Source organism: Amborella trichopoda, chromosome 7 (genome assembly GCF_054954075.1).
Source record: "Amborella trichopoda isolate Santa Cruz 75 chromosome 7, AtrichopodaSantaCruz75HAP2 v2.0, whole genome shotgun sequence".
Classification (NCBI taxonomy): domain Eukaryota; kingdom Viridiplantae; phylum Streptophyta; class Magnoliopsida; order Amborellales; family Amborellaceae; genus Amborella; species Amborella trichopoda.
In genome coordinates this window covers 29513097-29535037 of record NC_142342.1, presented here as the reverse complement: position 1 = coordinate 29535037, position 21941 = coordinate 29513097, and the positions used below count along the sequence as shown (strand labels likewise).

At 42.3% G+C, this 21941-nt stretch overlaps 1 long non-coding RNA gene and 1 pseudogene across 1 annotated transcript; both read right to left on the bottom strand.

Annotated features, from left to right (window-relative positions):
• Nucleotides 1-12697: 12697 nt before the first annotated feature.
• Nucleotides 12698-15193, bottom strand: LOC148781320 (uncharacterized). Its single transcript, XR_016059898.1, has 2 exons — nucleotides 13631-15193; nucleotides 12698-13535 (listed from the first exon to the last, which is right to left on the bottom strand). It is a non-coding gene; the product is annotated as an uncharacterized LOC148781320 (long non-coding RNA).
• Nucleotides 15194-19258: 4065 nt separating this feature from the next.
• On the bottom strand, nucleotides 19259-20410 carry LOC110006363 (4-coumarate--CoA ligase-like 7 pseudogene; annotated as a pseudogene).
• Between the last annotated feature and the right edge of the window lie 1531 nt (nucleotides 20411-21941).

Here is a 21941-nt window from a genome sequence, read left to right as displayed (position 1 = left end):
TGAGGATTGCACATTACTTGCCTCGCCTTGGGAGGGCCTAAAAAAAAATGATATTGTTTTCTAATTTTCGAAATAAAATATGACTTGGAACGATTTCATGGAATACTTTTGTTGCGATCAAATGTTTTTTGAAAAAGATGCACAGACATGCTCGGAATCTTCATTCGAAAATGCTTCTGGCATGCTCGTGAACTGTTCGGTTAAAAGCACAAACATGCTCGTGAGATGGTTTGAGATAGCCTTGGTGCGGATGGTTGTCCAAGGATGTGGACAAGTCTAGAATAGGCTAGGAATGAGAATGACCAAATTACCCCCGAGTGCAAATTCTGCTTTTCGAGGGTAATTTTGAATGACTATTTCTGCCCCCATAAACTAGGGATTGTCGAATGACCATATTACGCTTCTGGGTGTAAAATGACCAAAATACCCTTGAGTGCAAAATGACTAAAATACCCTAGAGTGTGAACTCTACCCGTTGCGGGTAATTTTGAATGACTGTTTCTAGCCCCATAATCTTGGGATGGTAGGATGACCATACTGCCCTTCGGGGTATAAAATGACCAAAATACCCTTGAGTGCAAAATGACAAAAATACCCTTGAGTGTGAATTCTGTTTTCCGAGGGTAATTTTGAATGATTGTTTCTGCTCCCATAAACTAAGGATGATAGGATGACACTTCTTGGTGTAAAATGAGTGCAAAATGACCAAAATACCCTTGAGTGTGAACTCTATTTTTCAGCTGTAATTTTGAATGACTATTGCTGCCCCCATAAACTAGGGATGGTTGGATGACCATACTGCGCTTCTGGGTATAAAATGACCAAAATACCCCTAGTGCAAAATGACTAAAATACCCTTGAGTGTGAACTCTATTTTTCGGGGGTAATTTCAAATGACTGTTGCTGCCCCCTTAAACAAGGGATGGTAGGATGACCATACTGCACTTCTGGGTGTAAAATAACCAAAATACCTCTGAGTGCAAAATGACCAAAATACCCTCGAGTGTGAACTATATTTTTTCGAGGGTAATTTTGAATGACTGTTTCTACCCCCCATAAACTAGGGATAGTAGAATGACCATACTGCCATTCTGGGTGTAAAATACTCTCGAGTGCAGAATGACCAGAATACCCCTGTATTGAGATGATGTTGATGATTATTATTATTATTTTTTTATTATTTTTATTATTTTTATTATTATTTTTTTAATTTATTTTTATGAAGCATGAGAACTTGATGGCTCCAGGTTGATGGCTCCTCCCCCCTCTCTTCTTTTTTTTTTTTTTTTTTTTAATCCTATATATATACATTTGCAAGAGTTCTTTGTTGACTGTAGATCCCATCTATTTGTTATTCGCAAATGAGCGGCGTTGTTGACTCCTGGGCAGAGGCACGCTCTTGCCTGGATTGGTTTATGGGAGGTCTGTCGGATCAGGCCTTTTAGCTTAGATCGTGCTTTGATTACGTAGTTATGTCTCTGATATAGACCAGAGACCTGTTCCCTTCCGCTGCGATGTGGCAAGCTTGTCCCTACCCTTGAGGATGTTACTCGGAGTCTTGGGGTTCGGAGTGAGGGCGGCCCTTTCTTGAGTATTCATGTGGGGATGTCTACCAAATATGCCTCTGACTGCAAGGAGTTACTAAGTATTTCTCTTGAAAAGATCAGCGGAAGGCACAATTCAGAGATCCACCTTGGGAAGTTAAGTTGGGAATTTACTAGAGTACCCCATCTTGCAGAGACGATGATGGGTGGCCGTGCTCCCCAGGTTTTCACTTTCTGTGGGTAGGAGACCATCCCTTAAGGGGAAGGCCCTATGGGAGAGGATGGTGCTAGGGCGAGTGAGTCGGTGCAGGATGAGTCTTGCCACCATTTGTCCAGAGGTGCTGCTCGATCATCAGGGGATGTAGAGGGAGTCGGGCGCGACATCCCCGATCTTGGTGATGGGAGCACATTTTTTGATGAGGATACGGTGCCTCCTCAGACGTCGCTTACTGATGAGGAGTGGCGAGAGCAGGAGAGAGAGAGGATCTGGGATGCTCATGAGCGAACTATGAACGAGGACGAGCCGGAGATGTTTCAGGAGGAGGTGGATCTGACCATTGATCATGGTCCACTTTCAAATAGTGAGATATATTCCTTGTGGGCCTTCCTTGCATACTTGTTTGGGGAGTTTCTATTTGTGCATCGATCCAAGGGTCGAGCCCATTTGTCAGTGGTTTGGGTGATCAAGCAGCTAGGCTACTTGGAGCGAGTGGCGTGGGGTCCAGCGATAGTGGGCTGGCTGCATCATCACCTTTGTAGTGTGGCTAGAGGAGCCCGCTACTTGGGTCGAGCTCGGGGAAATCCCGCTCGCTTCCTTTGAGCAAGCTGATTGTGTCACTTTACGCCTAGAGGCTGGCGACCCCGTTCCTCAAATTTTGCAAACTTCTGCATCGATGGAGGAGATAATCTAATGCCATCATCGATACGGCTTTGGGTCCCTCGAAGCTTGGCACATGCTCCTCTCCCAAGGCCAGGCCAAGGCTTGAGAAGTCAAGAGCAACGCATAAAGGAAGCGATTTCTGCATCACCTGAAGCCAAATTTGAAAAAGGGGATCGAAGAGGGCTCGGGTGTACTCTCACCCTATTTCAAAGCTGGATAAAGGCTTCAAGCCCTCCGTGCTTCATATCGGGGGGCATTCAAAGCCTCGATCCTCTCGATGCCCGTCCTCCAAAGTGGTCGAAAGTGATCCTCGAATCCCCAACAGGTGATAGTCCCTCTTCCACATCTCAGCACACACAAGGACTAGGATTTGAATACCTATTTGCTGACCTGGATCTGGAGGAGGTGTGCACAGTTGGCTCTAACACAGCTAAGGGTGCTCATCCACCAACACCAACCCAAGGACAGAATTGGTCGATCATTCCTTTATCTCGAGAATCATTAGAAGCATACCAGCGGCACGTTCAAGTCTCGGTGCCAAAAAACAGATAGGTGCGGGGTGGCCATCTAACCACCCTGTGCGACCGGTCCTCAACATTTCTCTCGCAAGTCCCATAAGGGACACGTCTTACGACATTTTAAAAACTATGAAAAATTCAAGACATGATAAAGCTGATAATAACGAAAAAGAATTTTCAAAAAACGGCATTCACTCAGATAGCCCAATAACGTGCGTAATACCCGAGATGATGAATTTGACGACCAAGATGAAGATCAAGAGGGTCAAGAGTCTGAAGAAATCTCTCAACCTGATGAACTTAGTTCCCATGTTGAACAATTCAAGAAAAGGTTTGATGGTGACTAAACGGCTATCATCGAAGAGACGATTGACGTAAACCTAAGAACTAAGAAGGACCCAAGGTTAACCAAGATTGGATCCTCCTCATCTTCTAAGAAGCGGGAAAATGTGATTTCCTTTCTCAAGGAATATCGCGATGTCTTCGCCTGGTCATATGATGATATGCCAGGGCTAGATCCCACATTGGTACAACATCACCTAATATTCAACGAAGGGGCAAAGCCTGTAAGGCAGAAACTCCAACGTCAAAAGCCTTGAACTCAAAATTAAAGAAGAAATCGACAAACTGCTTAAGGCGAAGTTCATTACTCCTGTTGACTATTCAGAATGGTTGGCCAACATAGTGCTGGTACCCAAGAAAGATGGGAGGATCCGAGTGTGTGTCGATTACAGAGACTTTAATAAGGCATGTCCCAAAGACAAGTTTCCTTTACCAAACATAGATGCCTTGGTCGACAACACTGCGGGTCACGAGATGTTATCATTCATGGACGGCTTCTTGGGTTACATCAACTCAAACTCAATCCGGAAACATCAACTCAAACTCAATCTGCAAAAATGTGCCTTTGGAGTTGAATCCGACAAATTACTAGGCTTTATAGTAAGCCAAAGAGGCTTTGAGGTGGACCCATCCAAAATACGAGCCATCATTGAAATGCCTCCTCCCCGGAACATCAGAGAAATCTGTGGGCTTCAAGGTCACATACAAGCCATAAGGCATTTTATTTCACAACTGGCGGATAAGTGTACACCATTCAATAGATTCCTTAAGAAGGACACCCCATTCATATGGGACAATGAATGACAAGAAGCGTTCGATCAAATCAAGGAGTACCTCACCAAACCTCCCAACCTTAGTCCTCCTAGTCTAGATAAACCCCGGTTCCTAAACATGTTAGTGAAAGACAAGACCATGGGGGTAGTGTTAGGACAATATAACGACCATGGAAAAGAACAAACGATATACTATATCAGCAAAACCATGGTCGATTATGAGACAAGATACACGGATGTGGAGAAACACTGCTTAACACTTGTGTGGGCCATGCAAAAACTAAGAACTTATTTCTTATCTCATTCTGTCAAGCTCATATAAAAAATTGACCCACTCAAGTACCTATTGGAGAAGACCATCCTCAACGGACATTTGACGAAGTGGAGAATGCTATCGAGCGAGTTCGAGATCGAGTATGTCACTCAAAAATCGATCAAAGGACAAGTCATTGCTGATCACTTAGCTGAACACGCACTGCCAAACAATATTTATGTTAGCACGGATCTCCCTGATGAGAACCTCTTCACAATTGAGGATTCGATTTGGGAGCTATATTTCAACGGTGCAAAGAACAAATACGGGTCTGGTATATGAGTCATACTATGCTCACTCGAGAAGATTTTAATGTTAACAGCCATCAGATTGAATTTCCCATGTACCAATAATGTTGCTGAATGCGAAGCCTTAATAGCCGGGCTTGAGAATGCCATGATAATGAAATTCTAGCAAATACAAGTGATTGGTGACTCATTACTCGTCGTAAACCAAGTTCAAGGGATTTGGAGGGTGAAAGAAGAAAAACTCAAACCCTATCAAGAAAAGGTGGAAAAGATGATCCTACATTTTAAGAAAATTACCTTTCAACACGTGACTAGGGAAAATAATCGGTTTGTCGACACCCTTGCAACCCTTGCCTCAATAGTCGATATTCCCCTAGAAATCACCTCGCTCCCATTCTACATCAAGAACAAACATGACCCTTCCCCACCAAGGATTGAAAAAGAAATAGAGCAAGAAAATGCGAACGATGGGGAAGTGTCTCTCGTGGCTTCAGATGCGCTAGTTAAGGCAAAACCATGGTTCCACGATGTTCTGTCCACCAAAAAGGATAAAGAAGCTCTCCAAGGCTTTCCATGGGGTTCTTAGTAAGAGGTGATCTCCTATTTAAAAGGCCCTTCAATGGCGTCATTCTACGATGCCTCGATCAGCCAGAAATTGACCAAGTATTAACAGAGTTGCACAATGAAGGAGGTCATTCTGGGGCAGCTGTCTTAGCTCAGAAAATCAGGCGCCAAGGCTATTGCTGGACCACCATGGCTGAAGACTGCTGGAAGTTCGTTAAGAGGTGTCCCAAATGTCAACTCTATGGAGACCTCATCCATGCATCGTCTGTATCACTCAACTCAATACCACCCGTATGGCCCTTCTTCATGTGGTGTCTTGATATCATTGGAATGATATCACCAAAAGCCTCAAATGGCCATCGTTTTATATTAACGGCTACCGAATATTTCACCAAATGGGTAGAGGCCGCATCATTTGTTAAAATTGAAGCCCAACATATTGCCCGTTTCATGAAGAATAACATTGTATTCAAATTTGGAGTTCCTGAGTCAACAATCATCACTGACAATGGATCCAATCTCAAAAATGAAAAGGTCACTAAGGTGTGCAAAAGGTTTGGGATAACAGAGAAATTCTCCACACCTTACTACCCTCAAGGAAACGGACAAGTAGAAGCCACAAATAAAGGTCTTCTCAGAATCATAGAAAAATAATAGAAGGCGGGAAGGATTGACACGAAAAGCTAAATGACATCCTATGGGCCTACCGGACAATTGACAAGACTCCTACTGGCATGACCCTATACTCATCGGTGTATGGTATGGAAGCAGTGCTACCCATCGAGGTTCAGATACCATCCCTCTGAGTGCTTATTCACAAAAATGCAGATGAGGAACAAAAGATCGAAGCATGAATCACTGCCCTCGTTGCTTTAGATGAAAAACGACTACGAGTAATACAAAATATCGTTGCTTACCAATGTAGAATCGAGAGGGCGTATCAATGGAAAGTTATTCCTCAAAAATTCACAGAACGGGATATGGTACTCAAGAAAATCTTCCACACTCCTGCAAATCTACACCCTTTAGGCAAGTTCAAACTTAATTGGGAGGGGTCATTCGTGGTTATCCAAGTGCATGCAGGCAATTCTTACAAGAAAAAAAATCAAGAGGGCGACGAACTCAATGACCCCATTAATGCGATGTATCTCATAAAATACTACCCGTAAGGGGCTAAAAAATGTGGTGAAAACCTAAAAAGGCATCACAAAAAAAAAAAAAAAAAGACAACAACAACAAAAAAATGAACATGGTGAAAACTGGAAAAGGCACCGCAGGTAAAAGGAATAAAAAAATATCTCCAAGAAGGAGCTTTCGATGCAAAGCATTTAAGTACAAACAAGTACTTGAAAGTTCCAATAATACTGCAAAAGCAGACCTTAAGGATGAAGACTCTTCCTAAACCTTGCAGGTTCCCAACATAACCAACTCAAAAAGATGTAGGAGGGTGATATGAATGGAAAACCGAAGTGATTTCGAAGAACCCTGGAAAACGTCGAGACCCTCCTAGAGGAAAGCCTGGCAAGAATTCAGAGGACTCTTCATGGATCCTCGAAGCAGAGGATGAAAGTTCCAAAGGTAAAAAGACAACTTGAAGACCTCTGAGTTCTCATGATCCCACAAGAAAACCCTTTCATCATCTTTGGGTAAAACATAACAAATAAGATAACCACCAAAGGGGCCACAGGTGGCAAAACTGTAAGGCCCGTCCCTTTTCAAAATGCTTATCAAATTGACTTTTAAATTATTCATTTTAAAAAACAAAACCTTTTTAGAAAGGACTTCCTCCATCACTACAAGAGGCTAAACTGTTAGTCAATCTGGCCTCGTTCTCAAAGCCAACTTCCTATGCCTGTTATGAAGGTTTAAAACTAGTTAGGCAATCCATGGTTGTAGGAGTATAACTACCAACTACCACATATCAGAGATGGGTGAACCTCACTAATGACGAAATTGGCTAGTTTGGGAGCATTTTTTCTCTCGACTGGATTCCCTGCGGCAAAATGAGGCAAGCTCATCCATGTGTGTGCATATAATGACCCAATAACGAGAAATTCGAGATAAAAAACGCTACAACTAAGGGACTGAGTTTGTAAAATTTCAGTTTGAAAAGTGTGTGCAAAGAAAATATTCCGCTATGCTTCGACAAATCAATAGCACATGCACAAGTTAAAAGACCCCCAAACAGGGGCAATAAAAACAAAAAATAGAAGAGTGGGGGGGAAAGCATGGGAACAGGCAAGATAAACGAGAAATGGGAGAGCCATATATTTATATGTACTTCAAGGTCCACAATGATCTCCTATCACAAAAAAAAAGGACGAAGGTCACTTCTTTGATACTGAATCCTCCTCCCCTAGTGTACAACTACTTGCCTCTCCCTTCAATCTCGGTCGAACTTGCCTCAGACCCCTCGTCATCTGAGTAGACACCCGAGACTGTGACTGACTCCGAACAGAAGATGGTAATGGCACCCTCACATAAGGATTCACATCTGCTAAGAGGGGTTGGCACCTACAGCTAATAGGAATCCTGATAGTCTGCCACACCTGTCCATAAGACCCTTCACATCCTCCTTAAGCTCGTGACATTCATCTCTGGCCGAATTCTGTTGAAAGAACGACGTGAAATGACAGAGGTTATAATATATATATATATATATATATATATATATATATATATATATATATATATATATATATACACACACACACACACATAAAAAGAAAAGGAGATATAACAGGAAAACATACCCTCTCTGATCGGTAGTGGTCTACGCATCTTTCTAAATATCTAATGTGGTCGAGAGATGGTTCAGGAAGGGTAGGTGAAACAAAAGAGGAAGATGGTACTGATTGCACTCTCTCAAACTCAACCTGAACCCTCTCCAACTCGTCTCTCATGAAGTCACGCCCCACCACCATGCTATCAAAATTCTGGTGCAGATGCTCGAAATCCTTTGCTATCGAATCACGCTTCTCAATCGTTGAATCACACTCAGCACGAAGGGAAACGACTTCATCAGTAGACGATCGACCCCCATCAAGATAAGCAGTCCTCAACTCCCGCATCACCCCCTCACCATGATCTGTCGGAGTGGCTATATCTCTCAAAAGAGCCCTATATCTATCCTCATACTGAGACAGAGAGATACCCTCCTCTTCCTCCTCGCCAAACTCAGACAGCCCTACTCCTCCATTCCTCTATCCAAGGAGCCATCTGTCTCAGATAGGCATCCTCATCGGTGGTGCTAACCATAATGGGAGTCTAGGGCAGGGGTAATCTCACAGGACATCTGAAGAAGGCCAAGCTGACGACAGACTCGACAAGGGAAAGTAGGCATCACTAGAAACATGCAAATCAGGTGAACCGTCATCCTGAAAGCTTGAGAAGAAGACGAGTAAACAACAGGGGCGGGCTCAACTCTCATGGGTGTCCAGTTGATCTGGAAATCAAAAAAGGATATGTCAAAGTCAAATAAAGAAGGAGAAAGGGGGGAAGAAGAAGAAGAAAATGAAGAAAGAATAGATAAAGCACATAACTCACCTCCCCTATGGCCTGAGTGTCCAAGAACAGTGAGTAATACAACCGCGAAGGGATCCTCTCAGAATCCCACACTCTATATGACCAGCAATGAATCGTCGGGAATAATGGCATCAGTCGACCTGGAAGAGGGCGAGGAATGGTGATGTGCTCCCACGCCCAGACCATGAGGAAGAACACCACAAACTGATTTTAAAAAAAGATGATAGAGAATGTGGGGAAAATCGAATTCTGATCTGGGGCCAGATCCGCCCCGAAACGAGCTAATCTGTTCTCATATCAGTGGCAGTGCCAGCATTGATCCGAATATGAAACACAAAATAAAAAGCAATAAAAAATAGTCTAATCTAATTAAAATGAAAGCAATAATCTAATCTAATTAAAATGAAATAAAAACGAAAAATAAATAATAAAAGTGTAAGAAACGATATCGAACTGGGCCGGATGGCCCAGGACTCCCTAGCCTTCTGAGGCTCACCCGTATCAGAACCGGTCGTCTTTTATCTCTCTGAGTCGGATGTTCACAAGAAAGTCTCTGGTTGAAGATGAGTGGTTGTTCCCTAGGGGTAGATCTAGGGTGGTTATGCCCTAGATCTAGGATTTCTCAGACTTAGGTTTTCTCTCAGGAGGCTCAGGTTCCTAAAGCAGTTTCTAGGGTTTTCTCTTCCCTCGTATAACTCACTCTGTTTTTTTTTTCTTCTCTGATCTCTATCTGTTCTCTTCCCTAGGGTTCTAGTCTTTCAGATTTTTGATCTCCATATACTCTCTCCTAGGGTTTGGTCTCTCATTTCCCAAATGACTACGAAAAGAGGGTTTATAGGGGTCAAAATCCATTGGGGATGATAGACTCACACAACCAACATGTACTTATCCAAAAAAATGGGTTTACTAGGTTAAGTGTGATCCTAAGGGTTCAAGAAACCACAGAATTTTTCGGATTTAAAATGGGGTGTCTACAGTTGCCCCTCTTTGGCACTCCTTGTCCTTCGAGGGACAGGTGAGTGGTAAAGAAGTAGACACTCTGACGTTTCCTGTCCTTCAAGGAGCAGATCAACGTCAAAGATTTCTTCTTGAGGTCACGTGGTCAGAGGGCACACCAACTATCCCTCCAAGTCATTGCGCTCATCGAGCTCACCCACCTAGGGCATTTTTCCTCCTAGGGTTTTTGACGTGAGATGTCGATGAGTTACACAAGCTTGAAACTTGAGTTGGATTTTCTGGCCATGCGACTTAACTTCAAAGGTTTTACAGTTCGGAAACCCTGGCATCTTCTTTGATCTCCTTAGAGTTTCCTAAGGTTGTTTATATGAAAGGATTTCTATAGGAAGAGACTTGTCTAGGCGAATACAAAGTGAGAGGCGAGGCAGCAACGCGGCAATCGCGGCAAACGTGGTACTCATCATGTACGAGTGTCCAAGCTCCTTCGTTTTAAAAGATGTTTTAGAAATTTTGAAGATAGGGGGAGGTTTGAAATAGAGCCCGGAGTAGGGGCATGTTACGATTTTAACAAAGAAATTAAAGTATTTTAAAACACAAGACATATAGTAAAAATTTTGAAGAGAGAAAGATATTTCAAAAAACAAGGTTGGTTAGCAATTTTAACTCCTGCAACCATAGAGCCCTCTAAGATGTTTAACATCATGCAACGATGGATGGTGGAGTCGGCAGTTATACTCATATGACCGTGGAGTTTGTATATATATATATATATAATTTTTTTTTAATTTTTTTTAATTTTTAATTTTTTTCTTGCTGCCCCTATTGGGGTGTGGTTTCTTTTAATGTAGGTCTTACAATTTAACCACTTCTGACTCCCTTGGTGGACCCTATGTTAGCGTATCTGGTCCTTGCTTGAATCTTCGGGATGAGAAATTCAAGTTAAGTGGCATGGCCAGAAAATCCAACTCGAGTTTCAAGCTTGTGTAACTCAACGACATCTCACATCGAAAACCGTAAGTGGAAGATGCCCTAGGTGGGTGAGCTCGGTGAGCGTAATGACTTGGAGGGATAGTTGATCCAAATTTTCTTTGAGAGCTTCACAAAAGGCTAAAGAACACATCTGAAAAGAAATTTTTAAATTTGGAGCATTTTTGGTTTGTGTGACATGGGGCGTGCCGCCCAGGCGACACTACCCGTGCCGCCCAGATCCAAGACCTCTTAAAAATGCGGTTTGCCTGAGCTGTTGGTGGGTTACGAGAGGATATTCTCCCCAACAAATTTGTGCCCTTTTTAGTGCTTTTGGGGGACCATTTAGGGGGAACGGGGAGAGAAACCGAGGGGAGGAGACTTGGAGAAAGATTTTTTTAAGGAGAGAGATGAGAGACTAGAGATAGAGACTGAAACGCTAACAGAGGAAAAAGAAACCGATAGAGATGAAAAACCTGAGTGAACGACATGATAAAAAACCTTGGAAATTGCGTCAGGGAGCCTGGGCCTCTTGAGAGGAACCCCAGATATACCCTTAGGACAGAACTCACTACTAGAGACTTGCTGATCAAGATCTCGACCAAAAAGGGAAGTGGAACCAGTTCTGATATGGGCGAGCCCCAAAGGCTTGGGAGTCCCGGGCCATCCGGCCCGGTTTGGTATCATTCTTAACCCTCTCTCATTCTTCCTTTCTTTATTGATGTATTTTATTTTGACATGTCTTTTTTATTAATTCGTTTTTCTTTAAAAATCATATTTTTGATATCTTGGATCATGTTGGCTCCACCATAGATCTGAGAACAGATCTGCTCATTTCTGAGCAAATCTGGCCTAGAATCTGAATTCGATTTGTCCCACCATTTCTACCATTGCTTGCCTTTTTATTTATTAGTTTAAAGTGTCTGATTTGAGTGATCTACATCGTTAGATCGTTTCGATTTTGTGTGGGTCGTTTGGCGACACGTCTCGTGCCGCCTAGGCCACACGGTCTGTGTCGCCCAGCCTGGACCCGACGACACGTTTCGTGCCGCCAAAATTTTATTTAAAAAAAAAAAATTCATATAGGCGGCATGTCTCATGTCGCCCACCTCAATTTAAAATAAATTAAGTAAATAAATTCCATATGGGCAGCACGTGACATGCCGCCTGGGCGACACAAGTTGTGTCGTCTGGGCGACACAACCCGTGTCGTCCACCTTAGTTTAAAAAAAAAAAAAAAATTCCATATGAGCGGCATGTCCCGTGCCGCCCAGGCGACATGACCCGTGTCGCCCACCTAAGTTTAACAAAAAATAAAAAATAAAAAAATAAATTAAATGGGCGGCACGTCTTATGCGCCGACCTCATTTAAAGAAAAAAAGAAAAACAAATACATGGGCGACATGTCTTGTGCAGCCCGAACGACAAGAACCGAGTGGCCCACCTTATTATTTTTTCTAAAAAAAAAATAATAATTTATGGGTGGCACATCTCGTGCTTCCCGAGCGACACAAACCGTGTCACCAACCTCATTATGAAAAACAAAAAACAAATTACATATGGGCTGCACATCTCGTGCCGCCGGGGCGATACGAACCGTGTCACCCACCTCTTTAAACCAAACAAAAAAAAAGAATTTTTTTTACATGGGCGGCATGTCTCGTGCCTCCTAGGCGACATGACCTATGTCACCCACCTCAGTTAAATAAATAAATAAATAAATAAAATAGTTACATGGGCTGCATGTCTCATGCGCTCAGGTGACATGCCCCGTGTCGCCCACTTCAGTTAAAAAAAAAAAAAAACAAAATACATATGGTTAGCACTTCTCGTGCCACACAGGTGACACAAATCGTGTCGCCCACCTCATTTAATATATATATATATATATATATATATATATATATATTCACACACATGGGCGGCATGCCTCTGCCACCTGGGCGACACTGTCTGTGTCTCCCACCCCATTATAATTAAAAATAATTTTTGGAAAATTTTGAACAATGAAAGAGGATTCTACTATCCCAGGAAATCAATCAGAATACAAAACAAAATTCTGGATAGGTCACAATTTTTTATTTTATTCATCCCTTGACAATGGCTTCATTACATGAATTCTCACGATCAAATCTGATCTTGAGACCAAAATTCCGGACCAAATTCAACAAAACTACTGAAAAATAGTGCTGATCATGAGATCAACTTATTCATGCTAAAAAAAAAAATGTAAAGAAATGACAATATGTTTGGTTATTCAGTCTTTGGTTTCGGATGAACGTCCTTCTCCTTGAGTTCCGCCACGAAGGCCACTCATCGAGCCGATTCAGCTTCAGCATCTTCCAAACTAATGTCAAATACGTCCCCATTCGATTTGATTCGTTTATTATAGCAAGAGGTACTATCTTCTCGATGGGACACGAGATCTTGAGCTGGAGTAGAAGACTCACGATGAAATCTCGAAGATTTAGGGCATAGTGGAAGAGGGCAGACACGTTCCCACCAAGAATCATAGTTCGAAGTAGTTGTGGGCATGTCTTGCTTAGCCAGCCCCTCGCTAAAAGAGGACTTCTTTCCCTTCTACGACAAACTCGCCTTCACCTGAGGAATGGAAGAATGCTGACGAAGCGGAAAGATAGGGCTACAATCAATCGCCTACAATCAATCGCCTCTCTTGGAGAGGTGTAATAAGGCATGAATGCCCCATAACAGGCAGCAATAGAGACACATTTTCAAGACCCCTGATCACCCAATCGAATGACGACAACTCGTCAAGAATCCTACGATAATAATTGATATTCTGGGGTTGCGTGGGGTCATTGACATAAGCCAATCCCAGAGTAGCAGATACAGCCGTCGTTGATCGAAGAGGGCAGACAACAGTGACGTGGTCATAAGCCCAAATCTGCATAAAATCAGGGCGTTGTCCTCAAAATCGAGTTCCAGGGGCAAAATAAATAAAATTATGTTCAAAATATACCTACAAAATCAGGACATTACCCTCAATAAATCGGTCACCTCACGTGACCTCGGCGTGAAGACCCCGGTATATGCCTGCCAACATGGTCGAAACAATAGTATGACCCGCTCGTTCCCAGAAAGCATGGACTAAAGGAATAAGGGAATTGTGAAACATCTTACGACCACTCGGGAAAAGAACGGAGCCCAACAACACAAAAAGAAATATATGACAGCGGCTCGAGATTGCTCACATTCCGAACCAGCAACTCCATATCAACCCACTAACCACGAGAAGAATAAGCAGCCTCCAACAGTCACGCACCCATGATAGAGTGGTTGTCCGTGGCAGTGGAGGGCTGATATGCAATCTCGACCAAGTTAAAGCCACAAATTTTAGCAACTTCCTCCAAAGTTGGCGTTGTCTCGCCTGTAGGAAGAAAGAAAGTGTTCGTTTGATAGTTAAACCTTTCGGCAAGAGCTTCGAGAAGTTGAAAGTTCACATGGAAAGAGGCCGTGTTCAAGACGCCTATCATCAATATTGAGGCCAGAAGGGCCATGATCTCTGGCCATTGCCAAGCGAAAAGAAACCAATCCCGAAACCATGACCCAATAATAGGGAAGCCATTGACATGTCATAGAACTTTACCCCGATCGAAGGCCCTGTGAAATATGAGAGGGCAGACCTTCAGGGAAAAGTGGCAAAGCCTTCTCCTCTCTTTATTGTCAACCCACTCGAGAACCTTTCCTTTGCCCTTGGAGATCGCATTGTCCTTCTTAGGGGCCATGAAGAGTAAGAAAAATCCGCAAAAATAGAGGTAAGATGATGAAGAAGGGAGAGGATGAAGATGAGAGGAAGAAAATTGAGTTTGAAAGATAAGGGAAGAATGGGAAGGGAATGATTTTTATAAAAAAAAAAAAAAGAAGAAACCTAACCCAAAACGTGTCCTATAGTTATCCACTTCGACCAACAGCAGGCCTAGATAACCCTAAAGCCAAGAAAAATAAAATAAAAAACAAAAAAAATAAAAACTATTTTGGGCGACATTCTCCGTGCCACCCAATTCCGTACTCGGACTCGAGCGACATGGTCCATGTCGCCCAAATTTTATTTACCAAAAAAAAAATGTTTTGCTTGGCGGCACGTCTCGTGCCTCCCAAGCGACACGGTCCGTGTCGCCCAACCTTATACCCAAAAAAAAAAAAAAAAAATTTGGCTGCACATTTCATGCCGCCCGAGCGACATGACCCGTGCCGCCCACCCCAAAAAAAAAAAAAAGAAGAAAAGTTGTCAGGTGGGCGACACACCTAGTGCCGCCCTGGCGACACACCCTGTGTCTCCCAGCTCTAGGTGACATGCCCCGTGTCTGATCCCAGGACATTTTAATAATAAAAAATCATCTTTTTTATAAAATGACTTTTGGAAGTAAACTGTTTTCAAATGATTTTGAGGTACATTGGCTTCGGACATCCTGTCGGACAATGCTTGGAGCATGAACCTAAACTGCCCACCAAAGTCCGATCCAGGGCACAACCACCCTGTTTCAATGGAAAAACGTCAAACTAGTGCGACGTTAGAGAGCCAAGATAGGAAAAACGTCAAACTCGTGCGACGTTAAAGAGCCGAGACAAGAAAAACATCAAACTTGTGCGACGTAAAAGAGCCGAGACACGTAACGTCTAGCCCTGTATGACGTAAAATGTCGGATGTGTTAACGACACAACCACCATGTTCAATGTGTTTAGGGCACAACCACCCTGTTCAAACGTCTAGCCCCGTATGACGCTAAAGGTCGGGTATATCCAGTTCAACGTCAAACTCGTGCGACGTAAAAGAGCTGAGACAAGTAACGTCTAGCCCCGTATGACGTAAAATGTCAGATGTGTTTAGGGCACAACCACCCTATTCAATGTTTTCATGGCACAACCACCTTGTTCAAACGTCTATCCCCGTATGACGTAAAAGGGTCGGGTGCATGGTCCATCGCCGCATGACATTAAATTTCTTAGAGGGCTCTATGGTTACAGGAGTTAAAACTGCTAACAACCTTGTTTTTCAAAATATCTTTCTCTTTTCAAAATTTTCACTATATGTATTATGATTTCAAAAACTTTAATTCCTTCATTAAAATCGTAGCCTGTCCCTGCTCCGGGTCCACTTCAAATATACCCTACCTTCAAATTTTCTAAAACATTTTCTAAAACTAAGGAGCTTGGACACCCTTATATGATGAATACCGTGTTTATCGTAATTGCCGCGTTGCTACCTCGTCTCTCACGTCGGATTCGGCCAGACAAGTCTCTTCCAATAGAAAGCCTTTCCCTATAGACGGCCTTAGGAAACCTTAAGGAGATAAAAAAAAATGGCAGAGTTAAAAATTCAAGCTTGTGTAACTCATCAACATCTCACACCGAAAACCCTAGGAAGAAAATGTTCTAGGTGGGTGAGTTAAGTGAGCGCAATGACTTGGAGGGATAGTTGGTATGCTCCCTGACCACGTGACTTCAGGATGAAATTTAAAATGTCTGGTTTATCTCTGACGTTCACCTGCCCCCCGAAAGATATGAAACATCAGAGTGTCTACTTCTTTTCCACTCGCTAGCCCCTCGAAGGATAGGGAGTGCCAAAGCTGGGCAAATGTAGACACCCCATTTTAAATTTGGCAAATTCTATGGTTTTTCTGAATCCTTAGGATCACTTTGACTTAGTGAACCCAAAATACAAAGGTCTTACCCTTGGACCTAGAACCATTCTAGCAGCTCAGAAATCCTGTTACACCTTGTTTTGACCCAAAAACCTAAAAACACTCTGTTTTAGGGAAACAAGCATTAAAAATAGTAAAAAAATATGTTTTGACCCAAATTTTCTCTAAGAGCTTCAAAGAGGATAAGGAGCACACTTGAAAACAAAATTTTGAATTTGGAGCATTTTTGGATTGTGCGACATGGAGCGTGCCACCCAGGTGACATGACTCGTGCCGCCCAAGCGACATGACCCGTGCCGCCCAAGCGACATGACTCGTGCCGCCCAGATCCGAGACCTCTTAAAAACGTGTTTTGCCTAAGCCTTTGATGGGTTATGGGAGGGGTATTCTCCCCAACAAATTTTCCTCCTTTTTAATATCTTTTGGGGACCATTTAGGGGGAGCAAGAGAGAAACCCAGGAGGGACTTCAGAAAAAAAAGATTTTTTTTTGGGAGAGAGACGAGAGACAAGAGATAGAGATTGAAACCCTAAACTACGTGAGAGATACAAAGAGATAAAGCTAAGCTTAGAATCCTAGTTCCAAGCCATTTTCCAGGGCACAACTACCACCAGAGACTTGCTGATCGACATCTGGACCAGAAAGGCAAAAGTAACCGGTTCTGATACGGGCGATCCCTCAAAGGCTTGGGAGTCCCGGGCCATCTGGCCCAATTTGGTATCATTCTGAACCCTCTCTATTTTTTCATTTCTTTACTGATTTATTCTAATTTTATTTGTTTTTTATTAATTTGTTTTGATTTAAAAATCGTATTTTTGATATCTTGGATCATGCTGGTTCCGCCACAGATTTGCTCATTTCTGAGCAAATCCGGCCTCAAATCTGAATTCGTTTTGTCCCACCTTTTCTACCATTGTTTTCCTTTTTATTTATCAGTTTAAAGTGTCAAATCTGAGTGATCTACATCCGCGGATCGCTCTGATTTTTCGCTAAATAGTTTGGCGCCCACCGAGGAGCGTTGTCTTTTTTATTTTTTAGTATTTATTATTTTTATTTCATTTTTGAAATTAGTTGGCAGTTTAGGCTCATTCCACCATAGAACATTGTCTTTTTGAAAAAAAAAAAAATTGTAAATAAAAATTGGGCGACACAAACCGTGTCCCCCGAGCGGCAACCTGTTTACGACGCAAAATCGAAGCGATCTAACGATGTAGATCACTAAGATCTGACCCTTTAAACTGATAAATAAAAAGGAAAGCAATGGTAGAAAAGGTGGGACAAATAGAATTCAGATCTGAGACCAGATCTACCTAGAAATGAGCAGATCTGCTCTGAGATCTATGGCAGACCAAGCTTGATCCAAGATATCAAAAATATGATTTTTAAAGAAAAATGAATTGATAAAAAACAAATCAAAATAAAATAAATCAGTAAAGAAATGAAGAAAGAGATAGGGTTGAGAATGATACCAAATCGAGCCGGATGGCCCGAAACTCCCGAGCCTTTGGGGCTCACCCGTATCAAAACCTGCTCCTCTTGCCCTTCTGGTCCAGATCTCGATCAAAAAGTCTCTGGTAGTGAGTTCTGTCTTAGGGGTATATCTGGGGTTTCTCTCAGGAGGCCCAAGCTCCCTAACGAAAATTTTCAGGGTTTTCTCTCATGTCATTCACTCAGGTTTTTCATCTCTATCTGTTTCTTTTTCCTCTGCTAGGGTTTCAGTCTCTATCTCTAGTCTCTCGTCTCTCTCCCCAAAAAAATCTTTCTCCATGTCTCCTCCCCTCGGTTTCTCTCCCAGTTTCCCTTTAATGGTCCCCCAAAAGACGCTAAAAAGGGGGAAATTTTGTTGGGGAGAATATCCTCCCCAAAGGCTCAGTAAAAACGTGTTTTTAAGAGGTCACAGATCTACGCGGCACGGGGCATGTCGCCTGAAAGGCACAGGTCGTGTCGCTTGGGCAGCACGCCCCGTGTCGCCCAAGACTGGGCGGCATGAGTCATGTCACCTGGGCGGCACGCCCCTGTCGTACAAACAAAAAATGCTCCAAATTCAAAAGTTTCATTTCAGGTGTGTTCCTTAGCCTCTTGTGAAGCTCTCAGAGAAACTTTAGGTCAAAATGGATTTTTTTACTATTTTTAAAGAGTTTTTCCGTAAAATAGCGTGTTTTCAGGGTTTTGGGTCAAAACAGGGCGTAACAGGGCTTCTGGGCTGGCAGAATGGTTTTGGATCCAAGGGTAAGTTGTGTGACCTATGGATTATGGGTTCACTAAGTCAATGTGATCTTAAGGCTTCCAAAAAACCACAGAATTTGTCAAATTTAAAATAGGGTGTCTACACCTTTCTAAGGCAACCAAGTTTGGGGAGTTGAATTCTAAGTTATAGACCATTCATGCGCAAAAGCAAAAGAGATCAAACTATACCATATGTAGGAAAGCAATAAATGATAAGCTTTAAAAGTATGTTGTTCACCACTGCAGGGACATTGATGCAAGAAGAAAATAATTAAAATAGAATAGATAAAAGGGAAAAAATAATTAAAATAAAAAATAAAAGAGTTGAGAGACTCTCTCAAGGTCTGGGAGGGAATCTACCCAAAAAGAGATATTTTCACAAGATCAAATTTATTCAATTCTCATTCTCCGCTCTTTACAATGAGGGATTTTTTCCTTTAAATAAGCTTTAGAGAAAAAAATAAACAAATAAAAAAAACCCAAAATAAATAAAACTCTCTTTTCTCTTTAAAAATCTCTCTCTCTCCCACGCCCTAAAACTCCCTCTCTCTCTCACATAAATCTCTTCTCCTTATTTTCTCTCATGCAAAATAGAGAATATCAGCACCCTGTTGAGCACACATAACTGGAAACTGCAGTTAATCTGCATCCTTCATTGTTTAGGTGGATCCCCCTGAATCTACACATACATAAACCACATGTATATGGAGTAACATTATATACTTAACTAGAGAATTATACTATAATGAGATCATTTTATTAGAACAGAAGAATTACACCTGCACAACTTCAGTATGTGGAATGTTGCATGCGCTGTCTTCCATAATATCCTTCCCCACGGGTGCAGCCCCAACTCCCAACTGTCAATGAAGAGAGATCATACTTTGACACCATACTCTGCTTTGCTAGAGCAATCATGATTGGGGGCACAACAAAACGATGGGTAACTCTGAATTTCTCAACCGATCTCAGCAGCAAAATTCTGAAGATCGAACCTGCTCATAATAATAACTGCATTCCCTCTCTGCAAATGCGTGTAAGTGAGGATTGAAAGCCCAAACATATGGAACATTGGGATCACACAAAGGAACCTGTTGTGTATCTCACCCTTCCAATCTTGATCAGAGGCAACCATTAAAGAAGCTGCAATGAAATTCCCATGGGTCAAGATGAACCCCCTTGCTGGTCCCTGTAGTACCAGAAGAGTAAAAAAGCACGGCTGTGTCTGATTGTCTAAACCTAGCTACGGGTCGTGGCAGCCCCCATTTTGCGTAGATCAGAGTAGTAAGTAATAGCCATTTGCGAGTTGATTGATGATGTTTTCGCATAGTCAAGAATTACAGCAGGTAAACCCATACCCTTGAACCAGAATCCTTCACCTGTTTAGCTACCTCCATTGAATCCTTCACCTGTTTAGCTACCTCCATTGAAGTGTACATGGGATTTACAGTGGTGGCAATCGCACCAAGAGAAACAACCCCGAAGAAGCATGATGCAAAGTGAAAAGAATTTGGGGCAAAGATCAAAACAACATCACCTGGCCTGATGCCAATCTTGCTCAGGCCATTTCTAATTCGATCCACCAAGCTTCAAATTCTCTGAAATTCAGCCCTTGGTCGGTCTCCGCGTCTGCAACTGCAAGCTTCTAGCCATATGACGATGAGTTCCCGAATATGAACGATATCATGTTGAGATATGGGTCTTTGGGGAAAACAACAGGGGGCCCTAGCGACTGTAAATTCCATCTTTTCCATAACCAGACTTCTCCATTCTCCTTCTCTTTGTTCTCTCTCTTCCAAAGAATTTAATCTGAAGCCTTCTTCCTCTTCCTACTCCCCCTTTTACACAAGATTAAGAGGCGAATGAATGCACACACGTCAAAGAATTTGGTTCTCCTGCGTGGGGAAGAAAGAATCAATACAGATACTGAACCATTGAATCAACAGATATCTGTTATGAAAAGTGGGAACCTGTTTATCCTTTTCGCATGGGTACAGAAGGTAGATGATGAAACTGAAGTTGCTGTTTTCTATTGGCATGGCTTCAATCTCCAACAGTATAAGAAAAATCGAACCAGACGCTCATGCTCTCCATCCAATAAGAAAAAGAACCACAAGATCATGCTCTCTATCCATCTGTATTTTCTTTCTCTACTCCCGTTTCTTCTTCGAAGGCCACAAAACATTGCTGCAGCGTAGGGAAGGTTAAAGATTAGTGCAGGGCAGAACAACAATGGCTTCAGCACTCCATAAGAAAAACGATGTGATGAAGGAGGAGTTGTCACACCTTGGAGAAGTTGGTAGGCGAGATTAGAACTGCCCAATGCATAAAAATGGAATATACTAAACAGATGTCCCATTTGATCTCCCTGCTTGATAGCCCTTGGCTGACGGAAAAAAACCCACTCTGGTTGGGTTTTTCCAGAAAAGGGTTTCTGGTTTAGGTTATGTAGGTTCTGGATTTTGGGTTCTTTTCTTTGGTTCTGGGAACATTTTTGATGTTCCTTGGCTTCAGCATCAGCAATGGTGGCCAATGTGTTGCTGGTATTTTTATGGGTTAAACTGAACTTTGTGTACATGGAGCCCTTTTGCTATTTTTGTTTTGCTTGATCTGTGCTCCATGTGTGTTAAAATGGTGGCCAATGTGTTGCCGGTACTTTTATGGGTTAAACTGAACTTTGTGTACATGGAACCCTTTTGCTATTTTTATTTTGCTTGATCTGTGCGCTATATGTGTTAAAATGGTACTTGTTTTATTTGGACTTCCATTGCTCTTGTTTTGCTTGTTTACTTCTCTCTAAGAAAGAGAGAGAGAGAGTGAGTGAGTTGATCATGGGAGAATTTGGAGTATTGCTTTTGAGCATAATGGATTTAGAACAAGTGTGTGCAAAAACAGCAACAATATATGGTCTCTGGATTTTAGCTTTTTCTTTGATTAAGAGAGTCCACGGATATAAGTGATAGAAGAAGGCAGAAAGGATGGGGCCAAGAGACCCTTCCTATGTCAAGCCTCTTAACATCTACTTCAGGCTTACAACTTCAAAGAAACCCCACTGTAATGGTAAGAGACGACATTATCAAGGAACGAGGGAAGAGGATTCAATCCGCAGTTATTGTGACCTTCAAAAATAGTTCTTTTGAGGTTGGTACTTTTCAGGAGTGGGTAGACAAAAACTTGATGGAAATCGTTAGTCTTTGTCGTTCGATCCCAGGTGCCAAGTTCATATTTTTTATTGGATCTCAAGATGATGCTAATAAAGTGATTGCTCATAAATTTTGGCATTTCTGAGGTATAGATCTAGTTGCAGAAAAGAGGGTCCTTGCACTAGAAGTATCTTTGATCAAGCCTAGATCGGTTGGGTTTGCAGTTTCTGACATTTCAATTATTGATTGGTCCACTGAAGTGTTTAAGGAGGTTACACCT